At 42.6% G+C, this 26,197-nt stretch overlaps 1 long non-coding RNA gene across 1 annotated transcript; it reads right to left on the bottom strand.

Annotated features, from left to right (window-relative positions):
• Nucleotides 1-15,907: 15,907 nt before the first annotated feature.
• On the bottom strand, nucleotides 15,908-25,485 carry LOC150047475 (uncharacterized). The gene is made up of 4 exons (XR_016539403.1): nucleotides 25,391-25,485; nucleotides 18,812-18,893; nucleotides 16,980-17,051; nucleotides 15,908-16,156 (listed from the first exon to the last, which is right to left on the bottom strand). It is a non-coding gene; the product is annotated as an uncharacterized LOC150047475 (long non-coding RNA).
• Nucleotides 25,486-26,197: the final 712 nt, after the last annotated feature.

Here is a 26,197-nt window from a genome sequence, read left to right as displayed (position 1 = left end):
GTACCCTTAGCAAACCCATACCCACTATGGCTTCTTATTCCTCTCACAACTCTTCTCTTGGGACAATCTGAACAAGTTTCTTTATTCCATTTCTACATATGGGTGTATAATATTTCAGCCATCCTCATCTCTCCCCAGCTCCTTTCACCTCCTCCCTCCAGGCTTGACCAAAATCATAATAATAAAATGTAATAAATCTGTGTCTAAGATAAGCTTCCTGCAGTTTTATAATTCCCAGGGTTTATAGATGTATGTAGACACATATACATATTTTTACTTATAAATGTATTGTTATAAGATATTTAAATTATATGTATGTCTACCTACATATAACCATAAAGCTATAGAGTTATTGAGTTTTAAATGCAAGCAAGCATTTATGAGTTTAAGAGCAGGCCAAAGTAGACAGTGGTTCTGAAGAACATCAGAAACCATGGGGAGAGTTGAGAGAAGACAGTTGCTTCAACAAACAATGGCTAAGAAGTTATTTTGCAACATCATGTGGATTGATTAAAGTTAATTGAAATTAATTGACATCATCCACTGAGATTCATTTTCTGGCATCAAATGCTTAAGAGTAGTATAGCTATAGCATCAACTATAATAAGAACAAACCACAGAAAACCCCAGAAAATTTCATGTCACTCACTATGCATAGGCTCTTCCAAGCTCTGTGCCTCCACATCAGTCCAACACACACACACACACACACACACACACACACACACACACACACACACTCTGATGGAGAATTGGATGTGTCAATAGCACCATTCTGCCTGCATCACATTTCCAGTTCCTCACACTTTCCTAAGAACCCTTTTCCATGATGGCCTTCTTGTCTCTCTGCATTTATCTCCCCAGTCTTCATTCAGCTTATCTAGTATTCTTGTTCTCTTTCTCTCTCTTTCACAACCATGTTATCTCAACTATGATACCCTAAGATGCTGGTGAGATGGATTTGAAGTTATGGGACCAGAAATAACGAGCACAGATCCAACCACAGTAAGAAATATAGCTCACATCAGGCCCCAGTACACAACACTTGCAGGTCTGTCCAAATGAAACAAGTTTCAAGAACCAAAGGGATACACTATGTTTTCTTTTTTTAGTATGGCCCATTCCATTTTACTTTATTTTTTAATGTCGGTTACACTTCCTTAAATGACTTCATGACTCATTAATACCCAAGGGAGTCTCAAATCTACAAAATGAGTGATCCCAAAGACTTAAAAAAAAATAAATGCAGATAGCTGAAGTGAAAAACATGTATCCCACTCCTACAAAAGTCAGTGATCGCAATTGGGAATGTGTGGAGAAGGTGGCAGAAAGATTTGTTTTTCTGATTGTAGAACAAAGAGGAAAAAAAGAACCCCACAGAATATTGTCGAGTGAGCAAGATTCCCATCTTCTCCGCCAACATTACGGACGTCAGTATGGCAGCAACGTATGACGTAGGTGTTTGCATGCTGGGTGGTGCTGAAATACTTCATGTGCTCCCGCAGTCAACGCTGATCAGCCTGGTGGCACATGGAAATTAGGCTTGTTTTCTTTACTGGGTGTTAAGGGAAATCACAGCGTTGTCTACCGGATGATTTTAAAAATAATTAAAAACAGATTCTTCTTTTGATTCCTGGGGTAATTCATCTAAATATGTGAACCTTCAGGACTCACAAGACAATTCACTTTCACCCTGTTGGGTTCCTGGCTGTTCATGGTAAGTGAGTGAAACTTTCACATATGTATAAGTTCACGCAATGAATTTAGTTTTTATGAAGGGGTTTATATATCAATGCTACTGAAAACACAATACCTGTCCATCCCTAAAAATGTAGGCCAAACACTTGGGAGAAAATCTTTTTATAATATGCTATGCCGAATGCAAACTAAAATCCACGCATGTTCTTAGCTCCCAGCAGGCTTTCATGTTCGAACCTGGCACTTTCTGGCTTGAGTTACGTGAGTTTTTAACTCTTCCATTGACCTGCTCCTCTCTCCTCTCTGTGCCTCAGATTCCAAATTTCCTCAGGAAATCCAAAGATTGAACATAGGCTCCAATCTTGCTTCTTCTACTAATACATTGATTAATCATAGCAATTCAATAAAGTGTGCCATTTTAAAATTCTGTCCTCAATTAAGTCTCGAGGATCAAAGGAGATGGAAAATTTGGAAGTTTGCAGGTTCTATCCAAGGGCAAAATTTTATTAACTATTTCATCTTCTGTACATCACAGTAACTAGCAATAGCTTGGGCAAAATCTTTTTAGGTGTTAAAGTCTACAAAGTAACTCTGATTCCCTATTCTATTTCTACTGAAAAGTATGAATCCACACTGGAGAGAAAGCTTCAAGCTCTGTTGGCACAGGGCAGCAGAAGGATGAGAACTTGGGTTTGGGGTTCATATGTTGGCTTCATGCCTTTCTGAATCAGTTACTCTCTCTGTCTGAGTCTTGTTCTTCCCATTTGTAGGATGGAGAGTATTACACCATCTAGCTCATGGATGTGAAATTGTGAGAATTAAAAGAAATAGACCAGCAAAGTGCTTTGGAACAGTGCCTGGAAAATAGTAGCCCACAATGATTATTAGTCATTATTGTCCTTTTTAGTCTTAGCCCTAGATTTGGAAGTATCAATGGAGAGACAGAAGCAGGATGGAAAGGGAAATATGGAAAAGCCATACTTTGGGGACAGTGTTAGAGCAACACTATAGACCTCAAGGGTCCGGGAAGTGGTAGATTAAATCATTAGTCTCTAACTTTCTGGACTCTCCCAGCTCTCTGTTCAGAGCAGTGGCCATGGAAATACATTTTTGCCTTTGTATTTAGTTCATAAATAAAATCATGGTGAGAGGCTGCTGGATATTTAAGAAAATTGGTAAAAGTAAAGTGCTGGATCGAATGGAGCTCGTGTACAGAGAACGCTCATGGAAGACCCATTGCTAGAGAGTCAGTAGAGGATCACATATGTTTACCAAAACCTGTACAGGAATGTTTGTAGAGATAATATTCATGGCCCTAATAGGAAACAATTCTCACTGTCTCCGAAGAGTGGATAAATAAATTGTTCTATAGACATATGATACAACATCAAGAAAAGGTACCGGTCTTAGTTAAACAACGTGGATGAGTCTCATGAATGTAACAGAGATAACTAGTGAGCTATAAAGGAGAATAGGCTTTATGAATCCAGTTATTCAATGCATGAAAGAAAAGTTTTAAAAGTAGCTGAAGCTAATGAGCACCTTGACTATTGTCACGTCCTAGTCACAGCCTTCGGCATCTGATATTGACAATACCCCACAGAACTAAAAGGTTTAAAAACCAGCCTTACGTTTGCTCTTTTGGAAGACGTTAAAAAGGACAAATTAATAAAACATGATGTAGACTGCTTTTCAAAAGTGGGGAGGGAGGAGTCAGATTTACGTCACCCATTACTCAGTGATCTAACAGGAAAACATTGGTGAATGATTAAGGAAAGGTGATCCTGAGGGACTCAGGGGATCCAGACAGGCTTGTGTCAAAGCCCCCAGATCTAATGTAATTTCAGGCTGGCCTCAACATTCAATTTGTGTGGCTCCTGTAAGTCATCCATCCCCCAGCGACACGGGGGTAATTGCCCATGAATAGCTCCCAGCACAGACGGAGAAAAATGTCTTGTTCTGGCCCTGGGTGCCCACGAGGAAGGCGGCTCAGGTAACCACACGGGAGGCAGGCTCTGAAACAAGAGTCCACCCACCCCACCTGCTGACCTTGCCCTCCCCAGGAAGCACGTGTTTCTGGTTAATGCCTACCAGGGTTTGGCTGTCGTCTGGAGCATCTGCAGCCCTTTCTGAGGCCTGACACCTGGTGCTGTCAGTAGCCCTCAGACCAACGGGGAGGAGAGGTATTCATTCTGGTGCTGATTTTTCTGCATTTGAGGGGTATTTCCTAGGACTCGACGTTGTCTCTTGACAAGTAAACTGGTGTCTTTACTTAGGATGGGGACTGAGAAGACATTTCCCTACTTTCTTTGAACTCAGAGTTCCTTTCTTTGGGAAAGATACTTAGTAGCACCTGGTCCATAGGGCCAGCCACTCTCCCCAGCTCCTTCACATAGCTGGAGAGTCACTTGAAGAAAAATACACTTAAAACCTAGATCCTAATCATCATCATTTGAGACATGGTCATCAAGCCCCATTATTTTTTAATGTGTGGTTATAAACAATTCGAAATGGGCAGATACAAAGTTAGTGTTTTGATCCCATTAGAAAGAACAGACAAAAATAAAACAAAAATAGATGTCCCGGGAGAAGGTTGGAACAGTGCTTAGAAAAGACCATTTTGGGCTCCTGTCTCATTAGTTTATAGCGTGCAAAAGAATAAGAGCCTCAGAGAATGTCAACAGTTAGATAATATTTCAACCTCAAAAGACTGCTTGTTGGGTTCCAAAGTCAACTTATATTTTAATTTTAACTCATAACTAGCATTTCGCATCTACAAACGCGGTTTAACTTTCCATAAAACCAATGAAATATAATAGTCAATTAAGAAGCATAATATGCTTTTACCAAATCGTCTGAAGTCATAGCACAGTTGTGAGTCGAAATTAGCACCTGGGTAAAGAGAACAGTTATCCTAATTCCTTAGCCTGTTTGGGCTGAATATTTTAGGCTGGGGAATTTAGAAATATATTGCTTACAGTTCCGGAGGCTGGGAAATTCAAGATGAAGGTGCCCTCGGATCTGGTGTCTAGGAAGAATTCATCTTCTGCCTTAAAGATGCTGTGCTCTGTGCGGTGCTGGTCGTTCAGACCTGGAAGCCTGGCTATTCAGGAGGCTGAGATGTGAAGAATCACGGTACAGAGCCAGCTGGGGCAGAAGAGTCCTGACTTCAAGATTCTGTTCCGCAATGAGGCTCAAGTCATAGATCACCTGCCCAGCAAGCTGAGTGAGTTGGAGGCCATGAGTTCAAACCCCAGTACAAACAAAAAGAAAAAGAAAAAAGCCTGCTGAACACTAGTTCCACCGAGAAGCTTCAGTTACATCATGAAGGGCTCACCTCTTAACACCATCCGTTTGGTTATGTCCAGGTTTTCAAGGGACACGAGCATTTAAACCGTAGTTCCTAATGACACAGATACTTTTTGCTTGGCTTATTCCTCTGACACATGCTTAACAATGCTGGGGGAAGGTTCGTGTTGTTAGAGATAGGAAAGTTACATTTGGAGTTTTATATCTTTATGTCTAGTAACCACTTGAACACTCCTTTACATTACAGCTAGAAAAGTTTGTTTTGTAGCTACTCAGGAGGCTGAGATCTGAGGATCAAGGTTCAAAGCCAGCCCGGGCACTAAAGACTGTGAGACTCTTATTTCCAATTAACCACTAGAAAACTGGAAATGCCCCAGGTGCTGTGGCTCCAGGGGTAGGGCGGTAGCCTTGAGCTAAAGAGTTCAGGGATAACACCCAGGCCCAGAGTTCAAACCCCAGGACTGACCAAAAAAGAAAAAGAAAAAGTTCATTTTGTTAACTAACTCCTAACCATAACTTTTTCCCATAATACAGTTTATTATTATTTTTTTTAATTTTATTAACATTGATTTTTATGTCATATTTCAAATGTCATATCTAACAAACAGGTATATATATTTTTAATTACTCTCAAGTAGTTGTTCAAAGGAGGTTTCATTCAGCATGTCATCTGTGAGTACAATGCCACTTTCTCAGTGTCACCCTGTTCTATCATTCTCCCCCGGCTGTCCCCACTCACCCAGTCCTCAACTCTTATCTGGTTCCATTATCCCATGTGTACATTAACTATTACGACTGCATTCACCCACCCTTCCTCTCTCCATTCATCTTTCCCCCTCCTGTTGGCCTCAGCCCCTTTATGATTCATGTTCTGAAATGTATATGTCGATATATAATATTGTGTATTATTGTATGTTTATATGGGTATGTGTGTATATATATATGTGTGTGTGTGTGTGTGTGTGTGTGTGTGTACACACAATAGAGAACATTTGAGCAACATGCTCATCACATATGGCATTACAGTCTGTGTCCTGAATGTCAAGAGCATTACTATGGAAATTGTTCGGCAGGGTAAGTGGAAGTACCATGGGTATATTTCTGTTTTTAATGGCATTTGTAGCACAGGAAAAACCTACAGTGCAGAGAGAATCTGGGAGTCCTACACTGGCCTATTTATGCACATTTTCTAGTAACTACAAGCGCTCCACTAGCTCTATTTACATGGCCATATTTCCTTTCTAACCCGTGTATATTTAGGAAGTTCAATAAAATATTTGTTTAGAAAGTATTCCGGACATGTGAAGGTAGAAAGAGACACCAAATCACACATAGTGCTGGATGTGAGAGAGAAACAGGAAGTCAGAAGGGGGAAAAGTGGTTGGGCAGAGACCCACTAAAGGCATTTTTTAATGCAGAATAGCCCTTAACTTCTCAATCAGCACCATCAGACCATGCAGGTAAACGACAAACATGTTTTCCTAACTCCTTGTTCACACAAATAGTGCTACGAGGATCTGCAGGGCCACTGGTTAGAATTAGAGGGAGACTTGACCAGGACTGGAGGGTGTTTGCCTGTTCTGAGGCTTTGAAAATGACCTTTCTGGTCCATTTTTAGTCCCCACCTTTTTTTTCCCCAGTCCTGGGCCTTGAACTCTGGGCCTGGATCCTGCCACTGAGCTGCTATTACTGAAGGCTAGCACTCTACCACTGGAACCACAGCATCATTTCTGGTTTTCTGGTGATTTATTGGAGATGAGTCTCACAGACCTTTCTGACTCGGCTAACTTCCAACCGTGATCTTCAGATCTCAGCCTTCTGAGTCGCTAGGATTACAGTGTGAACCACTGGTACCCAGCTAGAGTTTCCATCTTTCCACTTCCCCTCTACCTCCACACAACATCTGCATCCTATGATGAGCTCCTTCAGGTGAACTGAGCCATTAAGATATTTTGGAGGATCCTGGTAAAAGGAAAAGCTGGCCCCTGGGAGAGGATAAAGGTCAATCTGAAAAAGGGACCCCTCCCCAATTTAACAACCCTCTGTATACCCAAGAAATATTTAGGGAGGTCCTAGAAGGGACTTTTCAGAGCAAAAAGAGTATCTGCCAGACTTACAGAGCAGAAAACCTCAGCCTCCCTACCTTCGTCCTTGCTTTCCAGGCCAAGCTTCTGCCAATGACCCTCCAACACACAGGAGAGCATGCTTCGCGTGGACATTTTCCAGGAAGGATATGACTTCCCTAGCCATGCATGCATGTACTTTATTCATGTTCACAGAAGCAAGAGCCCACACTGCTTGTCTGGCGTTCAGCTGGCTCTGAAGCAGACACACCCAGCCCCGTGTGTGTGCAGGGAGAAATTCCTAGGTTTTGTTTCATGAATTTTTCATGGAAAGCAAAACAGTATTTAAAAAACAAAACACAGATCTTTTGAAATGCCTTGAAGTTGCTCTGGACATTTGAATCGGATCAGTTTTCTGTAACGCTGCCTCCCACCCTGCTGCTCTCTCATCCAAACCCCAAGTCCTTTCACCACTAGGCTGCTTCGGGCTCTGGTTTGATAACCCTGCAATTGCAGGGTGGAGGCGAAGAGAGCCTCATACCTTTGTTTTTCTGGTTCCTCCCTAACACCCTGGTGGCCTTCTTGGGTGTCCCACAAGCTCTTGGTGGAAAATCCTGTGTCCCATTTAGGAAAAACCCCACCTAGCAGGAGCTCCTGAGCCATACTTAAACAAGGGTGAGACAGAGGCCAGCATTACAGGCATGTGAGAGGAACCATTTGCTCTCTGGGGTGGTGGGCCACAAAGGAATTTCTGACTTGACATGAGTACCAGAGGGAATAAAACTAGGTTATTTTCCAGTAGGAGAAAAAAAAAAAGCAATAGGTATTCCAGGATATACTTTCAGAGGAAATGTTTAACAAAGTGAAAAGATTATTATTTTTTTAACCAATAAAAAAGTAGAAAAGAAAAATGATCTATTTCCTAGGGATTATCATGAGGTTGGAGTTTCTTTTCATGTGGAAGGTATGTAAACTGGACACCCAGATATGTGTCTATAATCTCAGCTACTTGGGAGGCAGAGATTGGAAGGACTGAGGTTTGAGGCAAGCTGGGTTAGCAAACAATATAATCACCAGACACTATTGGCTCACAGCTGTAATCCTCACTACTTAGGAAGGTGAGATCTGAAGACTGCAGTTTGAAGCCAGCCTGGGCAGAAAAGTCCATGAGACTCCTATCTCCAATAAGCTACTCAGAAAAGCTGGCCTTGAGCAAAAGAAGCTCCCAGGCCCTGAGTATAAGCCCCACGACCAGCACAAAAGGAAAAAAAATCCCAAGAACACCATGACCCCTCCTCAACCAATACAATGATGGTGTGTATGTATGGCCCAACAAGATAGGAGACCCTGGATAGGAGGGTCAAGAGCCAAGGCTAAAGCCAGTTGCATGGGCACATGCCTGTAATCCTAGCTACTCAGGAGACTGAGAGCGGAGAATCATGGTTCAAAGTCAGTTCAGGCACTAGAGTCTGTGAGACTCTTATTTCCAATTAACCACCAGAAAACTGGAAATGGTGCTGTGCCTCAGAGGGAGGGCAGATTAATAGTAGTAGTAATTTGATCATGCTGTTCTCTGTTTCTTTGTCCAAAAGCCACCATCTTTTGTATCCTGGAGACTACTTACAGAGAGGAATGGTTTAACTTCGCATCTGTCAGTGCTTGCTCCATAGTCCTGGAAACTCAGTGCAGCACTCCATCCCCCCATTTAGCACGTGAAGCAGCGAGGCCATGTTTTCTAAGTCCGGGATCCGGTGAGGTAGTGCACGCCCAGCCTGAAGAGCCGTGGAGGTGGAAAAGGATACGTGGGGTCCAGAGTCTCCCACACATTTCCAAACTGCTGATCCCACCTTATTGTATGGACTTGTGATATCTATATCTTCACTTCAAAAACACAAAGCCAAGTCCAACAAGTTCAACAATGACATCTCATTCATCTTTCTATCCCAGGGCTAAGGACTCACCCAGAGGTCATGAACGACTTGCACATTGTTGGATTTTAAGAAAAAGAAAAGGGAAAAGAAAAGTAAGAGGCAAGAATTAACATAAGACTGTGTCAATTTTATTTCTGAAAAGAATAGATGAAGGCATTCTGGAGAACTTTGAGAAGAAGAAAATGATTTCCCATCCTTACACTCATGTACACCTTTTAAATATACATTTTGAAAGCCAGTGGTGCACATGCCTTTAAGAAGATGGGAAGAGGAGACATTGTGGGGTGGAAGGCAGACAAAGGAACTCCCTTTGAAGGTCACTCTTCACCTCAGACCTTCTTCTCTCCCCCCCTTCTCCCCTTTGCTAAAATGATTTTATTACTAGAAGGGACATGCCACCTTGCTTTTTCTTGGGAAGGGCTAAAAACTTGAGTGCATCCAATTTAAGCAGTTGGAATGATGGTGGGCAGTCGGCAAGGCTTGTCCTATCTCCTTGGCATGCACTCAGAGGGATGGGCCCGGAGACAAAGTGGATGGGGGGGCCAGGGTGTGGATATTGGTGCCCCCACAATTAATATTTGAAATCATCCTCATTGTCATAGAATTAACAGATGCATCTTACAATACAAGTAACTCGCTTTCTTCAGGAAGGCTCATCCATGTGCTCATGGTTTACAGAGGCCTGGGAGAGCTGTGTGCTCCAGGACCCAGCAAGAAGATATCCTCGGTGATGGAGCGAGGGCTTACCCAACGACGTGTCTACCTGCACCAGGACTTCCAGGCTCCAGAACTGTGAAAATAAATGCCCTTGGTTTACAAATGACCAAGTCCTGTCTATGGAATCATGTAATAAGAGCCCAAAGATACTAAAACCACAGCACCTACAGATACTGTCGTGGCTAACATAAAAGACTTGTCCAACATCAAATTTATAAGAATCTATGAGAGTAAATTTCCTTCCTTCCTTCCTTCTTTCCTTCCTTCCTTCCTTTCCTCCCTTCCTTCCTCCCTCATTCTCTTCCAAGATATCTTGTAACTACTATAATCTGAAGTTAGCACGGAAGCATCTATTGCACAGCCCTGTAAATTCAGCATTCCTTTAGGGGAGCGGTCATGATTGTAACTCTGAATTCCCATAGTTAGGCATCTCAAGCTAGAAGTCTATGAATTGCAAAAGGCACAGTCTGTTATTGCAAAGAGAGGTTTTATAAATAGAAGATTTTGTATATAAGCCTATTTATCTACAGCCTAGTAAAGAGTTGAACACTGTCTAGAGAATGTGGTCTAAGCAGACAAACAATTCAGATAATGTAAATTGCAGTTCAAGGCCTAAAAAAAGAAGAAAAACAGAATACATGTTTAGTCTGAAAAATAAAATAGAGAGACCTAAAATGGCATGTGAAATCTGACAGAAGTTTTTCTGGGATGAGGCAATATAGGAATAATGAAATATAAATTTAATTCAAAGATTTGTCAAGGGAGCGGCTCCTTCCAAATTGTCCTAGACATCGATAGGTATAGACATGGCAAACATAAACGAGGACCCATTCACTGCTGGAGTTGGAGAAGAATTACACAGATAAATCTGATGTCAAAGAAGAAAAAGAAAACAATCCGAGTTTACCCCTGTTCATCCCTTTACACAGATTAGCCTGTTTGCCCAGAAATAGGAAGAAGCTTTTTGTTTCCTTGCTCAGTGAGTGAAAGCCCTTTACCAAGGAGGAATAGGGTAGATTTTTCTTTCTCTAAGACAGGTGAGATGGAGGCAGAGAACATTGATTCATTCATCTTATTTCCCATAGTCATATCCCAGGAAAAATCCAACTAAAGAAGCGTGGTGACTGTACATGATATCTTGGGTGGAAAGTCGTGGGAAAGGCCAAGGGCATTATTATGTGCTGGGATTACAGATTTCTGGCAATCACTGGTTTAGTGTGGGAAAGGCTGACCTGGGCAAAGGTATCTGGCAGGTTTCCTTTGATCTGCTGCCCTTTGGAGCTCCTTCTGCTGAAGAAGGAGATGGCATGAGTGAAACAAGAGCCACAGAGAGAGCTAAATTAATAAAGTATTAAGATAGAAGGATGAAGAAAAACAAACAAACATCCTCTCACAAATCTGTACAGAAAATATAGGGGCTTGAAATCAAGTTAGCTTTCTTTTACAGTAGAACCATAGTTTCGCAAGAATAAATTTGTAACTGATTCCTGCTAAAATATCTTCAGTATGAGAAATTCCAATCCATAGAAAGATACTTCCCTAAATGTCAGGCCAAAAATAAATCAATCAGTCATAGACTCTAGAAAAAATTATAAGAGACGGTGGTCAAGTTTTATTTCTAGATGGAGAGTTTTCTATAAAATAGCAGTGATAAAAATGCCATGAAAGTCTATTCAACAGTTTCCAAATATTAATCATAAACAAAGCCAAAAAAGGAGAGTAAATGTCCCCCCAAAATGTCCAAAAATCAAGCAAATAAGCAAACAGTAATGATAATAAACATTGATGGTTACTATATGCCAAATCCTCTTCTACTGTGTCAACTTATTAAATCTCAATAGTAAAACTGAGGAGATAAGTATTATTTTGTTTTGCATATTGGAGAAAAAAAATCAAAGCATGGAGCTGGGCATGGTGGCTCCCTCCTCCATCATCTTAGCTATTCAGGCGGCTGAGATCTAAAGATCCCAGTTTGAAACTAGTTTGGGCAAACAAACCTGAGAGGCTCTTATCTCCAGTTGTGGCTCATGTGGCAGAGTGCCAGCTTTGAGTGAAAAAGCCAAGTAAGAAGAGTACAAAGTCCCGAGTTCAAGCCCTACTACACACACACACACACACACACACACACACACACACACACACACACAATCAAGGCCCAGGGAGATTCAGCAAATTGTTTTAGGCAATGTAGTTAGGATTAAATTTGGGAATGTAAGAATTTTGAAACTGGATCTTTGGGAGGAACAGCCACTAATATACTTTGGGTATATCACACATAGCTCAAATGAATGTGACTGAAATCTCCTTCTTTCTTATCCCTATAAAACTTATTTTCTCAGATATCATCCTCATAAAATATATTCACATTTGGTCAGATGCTCAAAAGATTATAAATTGTAATCATTCCTTTTAGCCCCTCCCCCATAATCCCAATTTAATCCAGTAGAAATTTGCACTCTGTTTTGAAGTATCTCTTGTTTACTCAGGTTGCTTCTTTCCAGTGTTACCCATCAGGCCCTAGGCACATGATTTTTCAGCCTGTGCTTCAGGACATCCTGAGTGGACTACTTGCTTTTGTCCTGGGCCCCTTTCCCCACCCTGCAACTGTAAAAATGGTACAGTCCTAAAGTTCCCCCAACAGATTCCATTGCTCCTATGACAGAATTTAGGCTCCTGATGGCATTCTTATAAAAACCCATGTGTGATAGGATTCCCCATAACCTGACTTTTACCTGCTGAAATCCTTTTTTTTTAAATGTTTTTTAAAAAACAAACAACAAAAAAACCCCATCTCTTACCAGTAGTTTGGCCTAGTAGTAGAGTGTTTGCCTAGCATGCACAAAGACCCAGGTTTGATTCTACATCCATAGAAAAAAGCCGGAAGATAGAGTTTTAACCTTGAGAAAGCCCAAGGACAGTGCTCAGGCCCTGAGTTCAAGGCCAGGACTGGCAAAAAAAGGTATCTCATAAAATCCTGGAATAATACAATTAATATATTTTAATTAATATGCATGCCTATCTTTCATTCTTTCATCTTATTCCAGACACTGCTGGATAGACATGAAGACATGTTAGGTATAATTAGCAATACAATTATAAGAAAATTTAAATATGTCACTAAAATCATACGAAGCCACTATCAAAAAGTTATTAAAAATAAAGCTTAAAAATAAATGGAAGACCATTGTGTAAAAACACAAAAGATTGGGAAAACATACTGCTTAAGACTACATTCTTTGATCTACAAGTTGTATTGTTTTCCATTCCATATTATTTCAAAGTAGATTTTAAAAAGCAAAAAACATTATCAAGGAAAAAACTGAACAGCAAGCAAATTAAGTATGAGAAAGGAGGTTAAAAAATAGGGATTTGTAAGGTAGAAAGGCGATTGGGAATGTCTATTTGTTGTTGGGTAAAATAATTAAAATTACTAGAGGTTTTTAAAAGAGCCTTTAGTTGCAGAAAACACTATGTACTGATCATTTAAATATTAGATCAGTGTTTCCACAGTGTCTGGAATAGTGCTTAGGAAAAGAAGGTATTCTGAAAATATTTTCTGAATATATGCATTTTAAGAAAAATATTATTGTCTGAAGAAGGGGAAACTCTGAAGTTCTGACTGGTGGGTGTGCGGATAGATGAGTCTGAGTGTGGACTTCTGTACCATGTATTAGACTGAGGGAATGTTTTCCAGAATGTCAGAGGAAAACCAAGGCCAACCCATCTCATCTTCAGGAGCCAAGGAAGAAGGATGGTCCACTCCAAAAAGGACTCATTCACCTACTTACTCATTTCATGGACTATTTACTGAGGTCCTGCTCTGAGCTAGTAAGCACTGAACTAGCTTTCTAAGGGCAGAAGGGAATACTCAGAGAGGGTATTTTCAGCTTTGCCTTCCTGAGGGGCAGGTTTTTAAGACTGAATCCTCTCGCATGGGCACAGTCAGAGAGAGAAACCACAAAGCTGACCTGTGTGTCCTCTATCTATATTTAACCATGTACATTTTGAGAGGCGGAACCCTTGAACTATGGGTATGATTTCCTGAACACTTGAAGGAAAATAGCATGAGGTTGTAATTGTGGACTGCTAAGATGGAACCTATTACTTTAAAATGGGGGATCTGCTGGGATTCCTTGTCTATTTCTATATTCCTAGTGATTAACAAAGCAATCTTAGAGCTGGTGTATTTTCACTATGAATGTTTGTAGGGTCTCCTAAGGAAACATTCAACTTGCTCCATCTCTCAAAATATTGGCTTCGAGTGTTTGCTCACGGAACCTAGAAAGAGAATCTGGATTTTCTCTAAGAACACAGGAAGAACTAGGATTCTAGGAGACAGATGTGTTTCTAGAAGCATGGCATTCTATATGCACAATTTTTAAAAAAGAAAAAACCAACACCAAGCTATTTTTCATGATGAAGTATATTGTATTCTCTTCTAAATCGTGAAAAAGTGAATTGCATTGATTTAATTTGATGCTAGCTAACCAAAACTTCCAACTTGGAAATTTCACATTTGTGGAATGAGCTTACTAAGAAAATAATAGCTTTGTGTTTATTTATCAGAGGCCAAAAGCCAAAGTTTAGAACAACAGCCTACCCTTGGAACGGCTCTGGCTCCATTCATGAGGAAGGTGAGGCTCCAGGCCAGCAGAGAGAAAAGAAACATTGCATTACACGTGAGCATGACCTAGTGGCTGCTTCGCTGAGTGCACTGGCAGTAGGAAGAGACCGGGCTTATCTGTCTGTTTCCCAAGTGTCAGGTTAAGTGACATGTGTGCAGGAAGAACCAGCACCCTAAGAAGAAAATGTAAGCCAAGGGGAGCCATGCTGAACCTCCTCATTTTCAGCAGTTGGGACACGCCACCGCTGTCTTGAGCCTGTACTCATCAAAAACACTCCTTTGCAGAAGTAAACAGAACGTTCTTACTGATTCTTCACAAGGAACCAAAAAGGATAAACTTGAGCTCACACTGGCTCCCAGATACTGAAGGGAGTTTATTTAGACTGGGAGACACTTAGCAGAGTTACCAGGCTAAGCATGACAGCTAAGTGTCAGGGGACCAGTGGCCACGGGCAGTTCCACTGCTGAGCCACGTTATGGAGAGGTTGCTCGAGGTACATCAGCCCTATTGAGAGCTGTCTTGTATTCTACAGCCCAGCATCCACTGTGCATGGGAGCACTTCTGCGTTCTTCTGAAAACATGGCATCTGGTACTTACCGGCATCTTCGCTAACCTCACCTACACTGCTACACTGCATGTTTAAACTCTCAACAGTAAGCACGTCACCTCGTGTGGCATCCCTACTGTATGACAGCATGCAATATTCGCTACCCAGAAGTAGAAACTTGGTACATCTTCTCACGATTTGGTCTGAGCAATGTTAGAGAGAAAAATAAAGGAAGTATTAGATACTACAGTTATTGACCCACTTAAACAAACAGAAACAAAAAATTGGTCTCAAATGCCCATGGTAGAATACAATTAAACAAAAAGAGGTTTGGACAGCAGAGGCCTAGTTTTTATTTTGCACTGGTTTTTACTTTTGCTATGTGGTCTCTGACTTCCACTTCCTGTTCTGCAGAATCTTTAATCATCTATGTTAATTGAGATCCATTTTTGCTGCAAGGACAGAGCCATGCAGCTCAAATTAATTAAAAAGAAGTGCTTTTCTAACTGGAGCGTCAGTGTGCTGCTAGGCAGGCAGTTGCCTTTGGGTTTGGGAAGGCAGTTTGCCAAAGGGTACCCATGGATAGAGAAGGGAGCTGATTCTGTCACTCCACCACTGGGGTCAGGTTCTTCCTGCGCCCATCAACTCAGGACAGACACTCGGACCTTTCCTTGCCTGAGAAGGACTGGTGGTGCTCCTGCACCTTGGTAGAGTAGGAGAAATTTGACCACCCCAAAGTCTTCCAGAGGAGAACGGGAGGAAAATGCGGCATGCAGCCAACATTACCTATTCGTATGAAAAGCCTCTACAGTTGTTCAATCAATCCAAGTCCTTTGGATATCAGCACTTACTTGAAATCTATTATCTTGGTTCCTGGACGATTTCAAAGAGATTTTAGTGGTTAGAGAGGAAAACAAGAACAACAATATTTCAATAAGTGAATGTATTTATGAAAATAAATCAATCAGAATCAAATAAATGTGGGAAGATATTGAGGATCAATCCAAAAGCCACATATAATTTGGGTATGTTAATACAAGTGTTTTAATTATAATGGCACTGAGCACTTATTCCAGGGCACAGACTCAATCTTTAGTATCCCCCACATCTTTCAAGGCCTCCCCAGAGTTTTCTGGAATCCCAACAATGAGAAGCTGACCCTCAGCTGAGGTGATCAGCAGATGCTGCCATGTTTTCTTCTCTTGCTCTGGTTCCTGGTTACCACATCTCCTGTCCAAGAAAGCAGGGATTTGTGGAGGTTGTGACCTGCCCAGCATGGAAAGAGGACATGGGTCTTTAGGGCACAGGTGTGCAAAGGCCCACACACAAGGATGAGGCAGAACCCTCTGCCTCCTCACTCTTGTCACCCAGGCTCCAAAACAGCTGTACCCCAACATACACAAAGTGAGACGCTTATAAAAGTAATTCTGCATCATCTGCCCATACTTCGCTTTATTCCAAGGGGGACACAAATACTACCACACTCCGTGTCCTCCACTCTTGAAAACCTCATATCCCCCAAGATTCCCTCTGCCTCTGGGAACAAAGTCTTCATCCATCTCAGGACACAGGGATAAGGAGAGGGGCACTGGCAGTGTTTCCACAAACAGATCACTCAATTCAATGTCTAATGTACCAAAGGCCTTCACGTTACCCACAGGATAAATGATGACTTAATAGTGCGAACAAGCCAATCAACCATGGCTGGATAGAGACAGGAATTGGTATTCAAAGACTAAATGGCTATGGGAATAGTCTAGAAGCACTACACAAAAACACCAGCAGGAAGGGTTTGGGGTGTGACTCAGCGACAGAGTGTTTTAGCATGCGTGATGCCTTGAGTTCAATTCCCAGACCATACGAAAAGACAGAAGAAGCTGACTTTGGGAGACATTTCTGAGAGACAGTCATCTGATATTTGCAAATGAATTGACTTCTCGAAACTTTTGAGAAGAATGTGGGTAAGGGAAAACTGCTGTCACACAGGGAACAGTATAGGCTTGTGTTGTGGTACTGGCGGTGACTGGTTTTGTTTTTGCTAGTTCTGACCTTCAATCCTGAGCTTCTTAGTCCTCATTCAGAAACTTACAGGTCAGCTGGGTGGAATCTGAAGAGACTCTGGAAAACCTTGGAAGTCTTCAGGACAGCAGATACTACACATCTGGAAAAGAGCCCATGAGAAGGAGGATAATAAGGCATTGTAAATAGCACCATTCAAAGGCTGGTTCAGAGCCAAGAGTCCAGAACCCAGGAGAGGAGACCTGAGAACAAATACCTAGAAGAATGTATGGGACTATTACCTAAATTCAAATAACAATAGCTATACAAGAAGGAAGACAATGATGATACCTTCTTGTACTTTTGTTATATTCTAATACATGCCAATTTACCATCAGCTTCATATACTGTATTCATTTAATGTGCATGTTCTAGTACATTTATTTCTAGTTTACTTGGTATATTTATTTCTTACATAACATACTATATGCACATTGGATATTTTTATCTAGATTGGAAATAATTGAAAACATGACAGAATTTTCATTTGAAAGACTTCAAATACATGATGTTTTTATTTCAAATTATGGTTCTGTCTGTGGGATATTTACATTCATTCTTCAAATACTCAGAAATTTTAGATTGTAATCAGATTAGAAAGCCAAATAATTATTAAATGCCACAATTGCTATGTAACCCTGTGTCAACCAACCAGTTCTAAGTAGTTTTCTAGGAAATCAGGAATAGAGATACCAGATACATACTAGACTCTGATAAAATATTTGATGTATTTTCTTCTCCCTCATGTATAATTTCCTCATAAATACTTCTGTAAAAACCCACACAGGCTTCCATAAGTGGACTCATCTCTGTCTCCCTGATTCAGAAAGGCAGGACCATCTCAGATGAGCTCTGCTTTTCCAAACCCACTAACAAAGGAATTACACACAAATCTGATCATTTCTTATCTCTGTTCCCTCAATAAATATTATGCAGCTTTTCTTTTTGGTGGTGCTAGGATTTCAACTTAAGGCCTTGGGATTGTAAGACAGGCACTCTATCACATGAGCTACATCTCAGCTTTTCAAATCCCCCGTATTGTGCAAATACACCTGGGGTATATACATTCAGTTTGAATGTCAGAGACATATAATGCTAGCAAAAACTAGTTTCCATGCACTGAGAATTTGTAAAACAAGGGCATCTCATTGAAACCTCTAGCACGACTCTGAATTGAGTGAAGATTATAATCAACAAGGTGGATAGAAGCAGTGCAGGCACATGACATGATTTGACTGCCTTACTTCCTTGTTGATAATATCGTGACACTAACAGTATACTTCTGTGAGAGTTCAAAGTGAGTAATGTGTTCCTGGCATGATGGAGCATGCCTATAATCCCAGAGGTAGAGATGGTAAAACTGAGGCACAGGCAGGCAGACAGCAAAGTCACAGCAAAAAGACTGGAAGTATGGCTCCAGCGGTGGAGTAGCTGTAAACAAGAGGCCCAGAGTTCAATTTCTAGTGCTCAAAAAATACACGTAGTTTAAGGTTTTCAGTGGGAGGTACTTGACTTCACTCTTTTCAAGTGCAAATCTCCTTTAGCTTTCAGAATAAACCTTACCTGCAAAGAGAGACTGCAGAACAGGTAAGATGGGTGGAAAGTGTCTTCTCCCCTTGAATACGGGCCACCAGCCATCCCCATATGAGTATGAAATACATACTCCATTCCACATACACAAAACGAGCACTGAGCGCAGTCTAGCTCTGGAGTGTGGGGGAAGGCTGAACGATGTGAATGTGGGTCTGAGAAACACATTCTGATTTGCAGCTATTAGAGGCAGAAATTCCTAAGGCCATGGGAACCTTCTTGAGCATGGCGAGTCTTTTCAGAATTATACAAAACTAAAATCCCATTATGTACCTGCTCAGCACTTGCTTTTGTAAGACTGCAGTCCTCCTTGAGCTCCTCCATTCTCTCTGGTGCTGTTCAAAGTACGTATTTTCTAGGAAAAGAGAGAAAGCCAAGGTCAAAGGCAAAACTTCCAGGCAGTTGTGCATCTCTAGAAAGGCAAGGATTCGGTATGATTCTGGTGTCTGGAGATGCTGTGGGTCTATCTTGGAGCCAGGCTCCAACTGCAAAGAGATTCCAATGGCCCAACCCTTTGACCCAGACCCAGAGGCAAGCTCTCTGCGAAGCTCAGGATGGAAAGATCCTTTCTGGATTATGGGCTACCATGCCCATGCCTCGGCTTGATATACAATGAAAGGCACTGGGTTCTTTTTGGCTGTATACAAAGGAGAGACCTTATTTACTCCCGCCCTAACTCCACGTCAGCAATGCACGTATCTGCTTCCCTGTGGGAAGATGTGGATATAACCTTGGTCATAAAGCTGAGGGCTGACCTTGACCTCTGTCTGCCACAAAGTGATGCAGCCATGTGCCTCAACTGGAGTTTGAAGGCAAACTAAGTACTGAAGAGGAAAAAAAAATTAAAGGAAGAATTTTAAAAAGAAAATCAAACAACCATAACAGGATAAATAATCTCGAATCACAAATGAGCATACTCCCATTGGCAAAAGCACAAAGGTAATATTTTCTCTAGAATGACTAGTCATACAGAAATGTGGTCTCCCATCTCAGACGCGACCAGCTCTTTCCTTCCCCCTTTCTTTTCCATTTCATCTTCTTCAGTTATCCAAACCAAAATGAACAGTAATAAAAATAATGACCCTGGTCTCTTTAGGTCCAGTATTTGCTCATTAATTGACTAACTCCCTTGGGTTAGCCAAGCAGGGCACCATTTCCTTTGCCTCTTATCACCTTTACAATTCCAGTGTCACTGAATAGCTAATTCAATTCTTTTTCACTTTGTACCAGTGCAAGAAGCGGATGCTTGAGAGAACATTAATTTCACCCTGGGACTTTGGGAGGTTTGTAGAGCACAGAGGTGGGCTGCTATTCAAAATGCTCTTTTTTTTTTTTTTTGAAATGTGTGTCAGAACACTTTAACTTCAACCACTCTGCTAAGAGGCTGTTGTTTTAGTTTAAAGTGTACACAAAAGAGAGGATCACCACGTATGAACTAATATTTGCTTAACTGTCTTCATTCCCCCGGTGTCCTGAAATCTGAGTGCCCTGTCTCCTGTGCTCCAGCAGTCATGACAGTAAGGGAAGAAAAACGGTGTTGTTTCTAAGCACAGCACATGCCAAGAAGTGCAGTATTTGGCCTCAGATTTCTCACAGTCCTGGGTTAACCCATACCTCACTTTCCTCCTAAGTGATGCCACAGGGCCAGGCAGCAAAGGCTAAAGGGTGGCTGAGAGGGTCAGCTCAGGTGAGATCTCTGCCACCCAGATGCTGCTCACAGGCCAAAAGCCGGAGTCGTCTTCTTACATAATAACTTAGAAATGAATGCCGGTCACCCTGGAGGATCAAATACAGTTAACTACAAAAACCAACACCATCGAAGGAAGAGGGTGGGCATGGAGAAAGACAGTGGAGAGGAAAGTGGGTGAGAAGGAAGGGGGGAGAGGGAAAAGGAGAGGGGGAAGAGGAGAAAGATGAAGGGAAGAGGAGAAATGTGAAGGGGGGAGGAGAAAACAGGGAAGAGAAAGGGAGTAGTAGAGGGGAGAGCAAGAGAGGGAAGGAAAAAAGGAGGGTAGAAGAGAAAAAATATCTTAAAGAGAAGATGATAGGAGGCGTGGTTTAGTATTGGAAATGAGGCCTGGGGTTCGATCTGTAGAAGGAAGAAAAGAAAGAGGGAAGGAGAGAGGGAGGGAGGGAAGGAGGGATGGCCATACAGGGGATTGAGCACAGGGCCTCCCACTCTACCATTTGAGCCTCAACCCCAGCCCTAGGTGCAGCCACCTACTGCAGCAGCTGCCTCCTCCCCAGGGTGTCCAGGGTGTCAGTCTCAGTACCAAGGACCCACAGTGTCAGCCACTCACTCCCAAAACTGGCCCAGGACTTCAGGTTGTAACACAGAGCAGCAGTGCTAAAGCCTGCAGTGGAGGAAGGAGAAGAAGAACAGCCTCCTGGTTCCTGGAGTGTCCCTGCAGCTCTGCATCTACAGAAGGCACCCTCCATCACTCTCACAGCCTCCCTCTTCCAGTGCCCCCCCTTCAGACCCCACGACCCAGTCTGTCTGTGAGTTAACGAGGGGGGAGGGGGACATCCTGGCTACTTCTCCACCCTCCCCACCTCCATCCCTCCGCCTTCCCTGAGCTCCTGTTACCCTGGGGTAAGGCCAGTGGCTCCCTCAACACTAGCTCTCATAGTAGCCCTATGGGTTCAATGCCAACACTCATTATCACTGTGCTGTTTTGTCCATTTCAAGAATGAAACAGGCTGGCTGCAGTCACTGAAGACCCAGTTCCCCATCTTCTTCACACCCCTCTCCATCACGTTTGCGATGTGTGGGACTCAACTTATGATACAATAAAGCTCCCTTTGTAAGATTGCTTCTCCACCGAGCATTCTGCACGGAGAAGGCAGGGCATGTCCTATTTACCTTCACAGTTTCATGCCATTCATCTCTTTTGGATCCCTGGGCATTATTGTAGAGCAGAGCCAGGAAGTCCAAAGCCCCATCGCCTTTCTGCATGGAGAGCCAGGCAGGACAGCAGGGAGCTAAGCCTGTGGTCTCTGCTGCAGGCCAGGTTTCTGGAGGCCCCAGGCCTCCCCAGGGAACTGAGCCTAGAACTATAGAAGCGTACCACGGAGCATAAGTGTTTTACTGTCCTGCTCTGAAACTCTTTTGGATTTCTTCTCTTGACAGACCCCCCTTTCTCCCCCAGTCGTCTCCCCACTCAGTCAACATCAGAGCTGTCTCTGGCTGGGGCCTCTGGGCAGTAAATAGGGGCATTGTGATGGAAAGGTCTCAGTTGCTGTTATTGCTTCTTGCTGCAGGTGGCAGGCAGGTTCCTGTGGGAGGCTCCAGGCAGGGAATGAGCTCTGCCAAGGCCTCGCCTACCAGCTTATAGGGTCTTTCTTCTCCTCAGGCTCTGCCTGGTTGCTGCAAAAGTAAGAGTGCCATGTCTTCAACAAAGAATTTCCTTCACACTCCCTAGCAGGCGTGGTGAAACTCCATTGCTTTCATGTGTCTTTTCTCCATTAGGAGTTCTTTCCAAAAGGAAATTCACCGCAAATACTGTTGGATGGTATGCATTGTAAGGCCCCTTTTTCCCTTTTACTTTTTCTCATTTCTTTTCATTTCATAAGCACTCAGATACGTGCAAAACCTCCAGCATATGACCTCCAACCCTGACCCTTGTCCTTGTCCATGCTTGGGCTCTCACAGGCTGTGACTCTAATTCTGTACTTCTGTGTTCTTCTCTTTTAATCTAGTCTATGTGCGTGTGTGTGCACACGCATGCACGCACACACATGCACACGCACATGCACCTGTATTGGACATGATCACTATCCTTTAGATTTCTCCTCTCACGGTTAGTGGTCTACCACATGAGCCACAGCTCCACTTCCAGCTTTTTAGTGGTTCATTGGAAATCTATGACATTTCTGCCTGGGCTGGCAGAATGTGATCCTCAGGTCTCTGCCTCCTGAGTAGCTAGGATTATAGGGGTGAGACACTGGCATCCAGCTCTTTCTTTAAAACTACTGTTGCATTAGAAGAATTTTACAAGGAGCCAAAAGCATAGCATTTGATTTTGTTTCTGGCTGGTTAATTCTCTCCTTTGGAGAAAGAATATCTCAGAAACAGATCAACTGTAATGTTTTTAATGGTCTCTAAACATTCAGCTATGTACTCATCACATTATTAACCCAATAATGTAATGAGGGTCCTTTTATTGCTGTACTTGCAGATGTATACAAATGTTCAGGCTAAGGTCTCAGCAAGAAACCTGCAAACTAGAATTATGGGTAGAGATTTTCACTGAATCCAACTACACGCTTCCCAGGAAAGGACTTCCCATGCTGACGAACTTAACTAATCTCAGTTGTCCAAACTTCCATTACGGTATTTTAAATTTAATGCACCATAACCACCAGCATTATTTTTTCCTTAATAGCTCTTCTACCCGCGTGCTTTGAAAAATCTAGACTACTACTAATTCTGGTAGATAAAACCAAACCATAGGAAAACTCCCTATGTTTCAAGTCTCCCTTGCTAATGTCTAGCTCTGTGTTCATCTGTATGATGCATGCAGGATACAACTAACCCATCCACTGATTGAAGCTGGAGCACCATGTTGGCCCACGAAATGTGCCACTGTCCACCGGGGGTGATTTCACAACTTGAAGTGGTGAGCTATCATATGTAAACTACAATATATGATTAGCCATTTTGTATTTTGGAATACAGTTTTTCTTGCTTGTGCAAGATAGATTTAGGAAAACAGACCCCTCTTCCAGATAGATGCTTCAGCTTGCGAGGCAGAGGCTAAAGGTCAACGGGTTCTGATAAAGCAATAGAAAGGTCTGAATGTGACTTTTAAACTCTTCTAATGGTGTATTCCTTAACCACTTCTAGAAGCCTAGCCCTATTTCTCACAGCCACCATCTACACACCCATGACTTTCCACGACTTTCGTTACACCCGAGGTTCACAGCCCAAATAGTCTTTATGTATATGAAACAGTCTCATGGGCTAACAGGGTTTTGTCTAATGCTTGTCCTGTGTTCAGCTGCTCAGGCTTTACCTATCCATCATCTCTGCAGCAAAGGCCCTTGAAATCACTAACAAGACTTCTGGTAGGGAGAGAAACTCCATCTCAGATGGTGAAAACCACCAAAGCCCATTAGCATCTTTAGAGACCAAACACATGACTCCGCCTCCCCAGAGGACCCCAGCCCCTAGGGGGTAGTATTGTTATCTCATGGTGATGACTAGTCTTCAGCAAGGCCTCCTGATCCTCATAAAGGGTTTTCCCCAGCATCACAGTGAAACCCATTATTTTGTACAATAAGCAGGTTCTAATAAGAAAATGAAAAAGAAGAGAATGGGTGTCATGGTTCAAATGGTAGAGTGCTTGCCTAGCATGCAAGAGGCCCCAGATTCAATCCTCAAGACACCTTCTTCCCACCAAAAAAAATCATGTTTTCCCCTTCATTCTAGAAAGAAGCAAAGCCAGGCCACCTGGGTGGCAGCCATGCCTCTCACACTCCTTCACTGCAAAGAAGAATAACAGACCCACCTCACACGTTGTTGGCAGGAGTAAAAGAGCTGATACCTTCATAAACTCATCAGTCTTCTTTGCCCAGGGAATAAAGTCCAAACACTTCAACAGGTCTCCTAAACCAGCATTCACTGTCCAGTTTCATCCTCTGCCACGACTCGCTGGACTTCTCAGCTTTGCCCTCCTGCATCTCATTCCTTCCCTCAAACTACCATTCCAGTTTTTGTTTGTTTGTTTTCTTGTTTATTTATATTTATGGCAACACTGAGACTTGAACTCAGAGCCAGATATTCTATCACTAAACCACACCCCAACCCTTCTTTTCACCGATTATTTTGGTAATGGAGTCTAGCAAGTTTTCTGCCCAGGCCCAGCCTTGAACCTTCATCTTCTAGGTATCACTCCTGAGTAGCCAGGATTACAAACCTAAATCCTGGCACCCAGCTGGTCATCACTCCTCTCAATACATGATTTTTTCTTGCTCTTTTCCTCCCCCATTTGTGACTTTGCTTGCATAATTATTTCAGTCTTAGACTTTTCCTCAGTTCTTCCAAGATCTGCCTCTCCCCAGCCTGATCCTAGAACACTGGGTACTTTACAGGTAAAAGCATTCATTTATTCACTGAGCAAATATTTATTAAGCACTTGGTTTCTGGGTAGAGTGAATGAGTAGGACAAGGTGCTGCTATCATTCTTGGTTAGGGAGAAGAAAAATGTTAGCTAGGCAGAAGAAGTCTAGATAAGACAGGTTCACAACCCTTTCTCAAGATGATTGGGACTTGATGCATTTTGAAACTGTGCATTTATTTTTTATTTTTTAGAAAAGTACCACGACAGTAAACACAGTAGTACTACAATGTTCATACTGTCTGTTAAACCCACAGGGTATGAAACAGTCTCCCATAGTCAAACACATTAATGGATCCGCAGTAAAATATATAAATATTCATAATAAATTGAATAAATAAAGGTTATAGCCTCACACCATTTGGTGCTAATTAGCTTGTGCCAAAATGATTGAGGAGAAAATTTTTGGTTTTCAGAAGTGTTTGGATTTGGGGATTGTGGGCTACAGAAGGTCTCAGAGTGAGACTTTCTTGATATTGGGGGATCTAGGAAATCCTTTTTACAGAGTACGGAAGGAGGGGAGCTCTGAAAGCTGCGGCGAGTTTAAATGCTGTGAAGCAGTGAATCCTCAAGGCAAGGCCCTCTACTACTTTTCTAGCCTTCCAAAGTCTTGAACTTTGAAACACATCTAGTCACAGTGACTTTTTCTGCTGACGGGCTGCAAACCCGTCCCCCATCTAAATATCCGGTGTTTACTCATTCGTTACCTTGTTTATCTGTTTCTGCCCCTTACCTTTGACCTTCGGCTGCTACCTGTGTCACTGATTCATTGCTTCTTGGTGTCCAGAGTGTGGACAGATACCTTGAACCATAGTCACACTCCAAAAAGCATCTGCTGAGACAAGCCAGAAACATACTAGAGTAACAAAACAAACTGAGGTAGCTACTTATTCAGGGGCAAACACAGGGGAGATGAGTGTCGAGAACAATCGAGGTCTTCTTACAGTTGGAGGTCTGTAACTGCTGTGCTTTGTCCACTGACCGTAGGTGCTGCGGGTACCTGACCGCGCTCCCCTGAAAAACCCGTCCACCGGCAGACAGCTAAGAAGGCAAGGCCTTGCTCTGGGCTCCCGGCCAGGGGGGCAATAAGCAATGTTGGCTTTAGAGCAGAGCAGCTGCTGAGATTCTGTCATAACTCACAGCCCTGCCCAGTTAGAAATGAGCCCTCGTGCCCCCAGGCAACCCACGCCCTTCTCCCTCTCCTGGCCTGCTGAGCTTCCTTTGGGCCAAACCCCCAGTGTGCACAGCAACAGGGAGAGGCTGCAGTCCCTTCACCACCTGGGCGCCAATCCTTACAGCAGAGACAGGGCCTCCATGCGTGGCTCACCTTCCTGGAACCGTCCAGAGCTGCTCGCTTCCTTGCACACATTTCCTGGTGAGGTTTTCTGATGCTCTCATTCTTTCAAGTCTCTTCTGAAACCCCTGTGGAATGACAGATATGTGACATTGGAACACTGGAGGCTGAAAGAGACACGGAAAGGTAACTTACGTCAAATCTATTTCGGACACTGACACATTTAAACAAAGTGTTGGAGATTAG

This window comes from Megascapheus bottae, chromosome 23 (genome assembly GCF_031878675.1).
Source record: "Megascapheus bottae isolate mThoBot1 chromosome 23, mThoBot2.hap1, whole genome shotgun sequence".
Lineage (NCBI taxonomy): Eukaryota > Metazoa > Chordata > Mammalia > Rodentia > Geomyidae > Megascapheus > Megascapheus bottae.
Note: the sequence above shows the minus strand (reverse complement) of the source record. Positions and strands in the feature narration are given on the sequence as shown.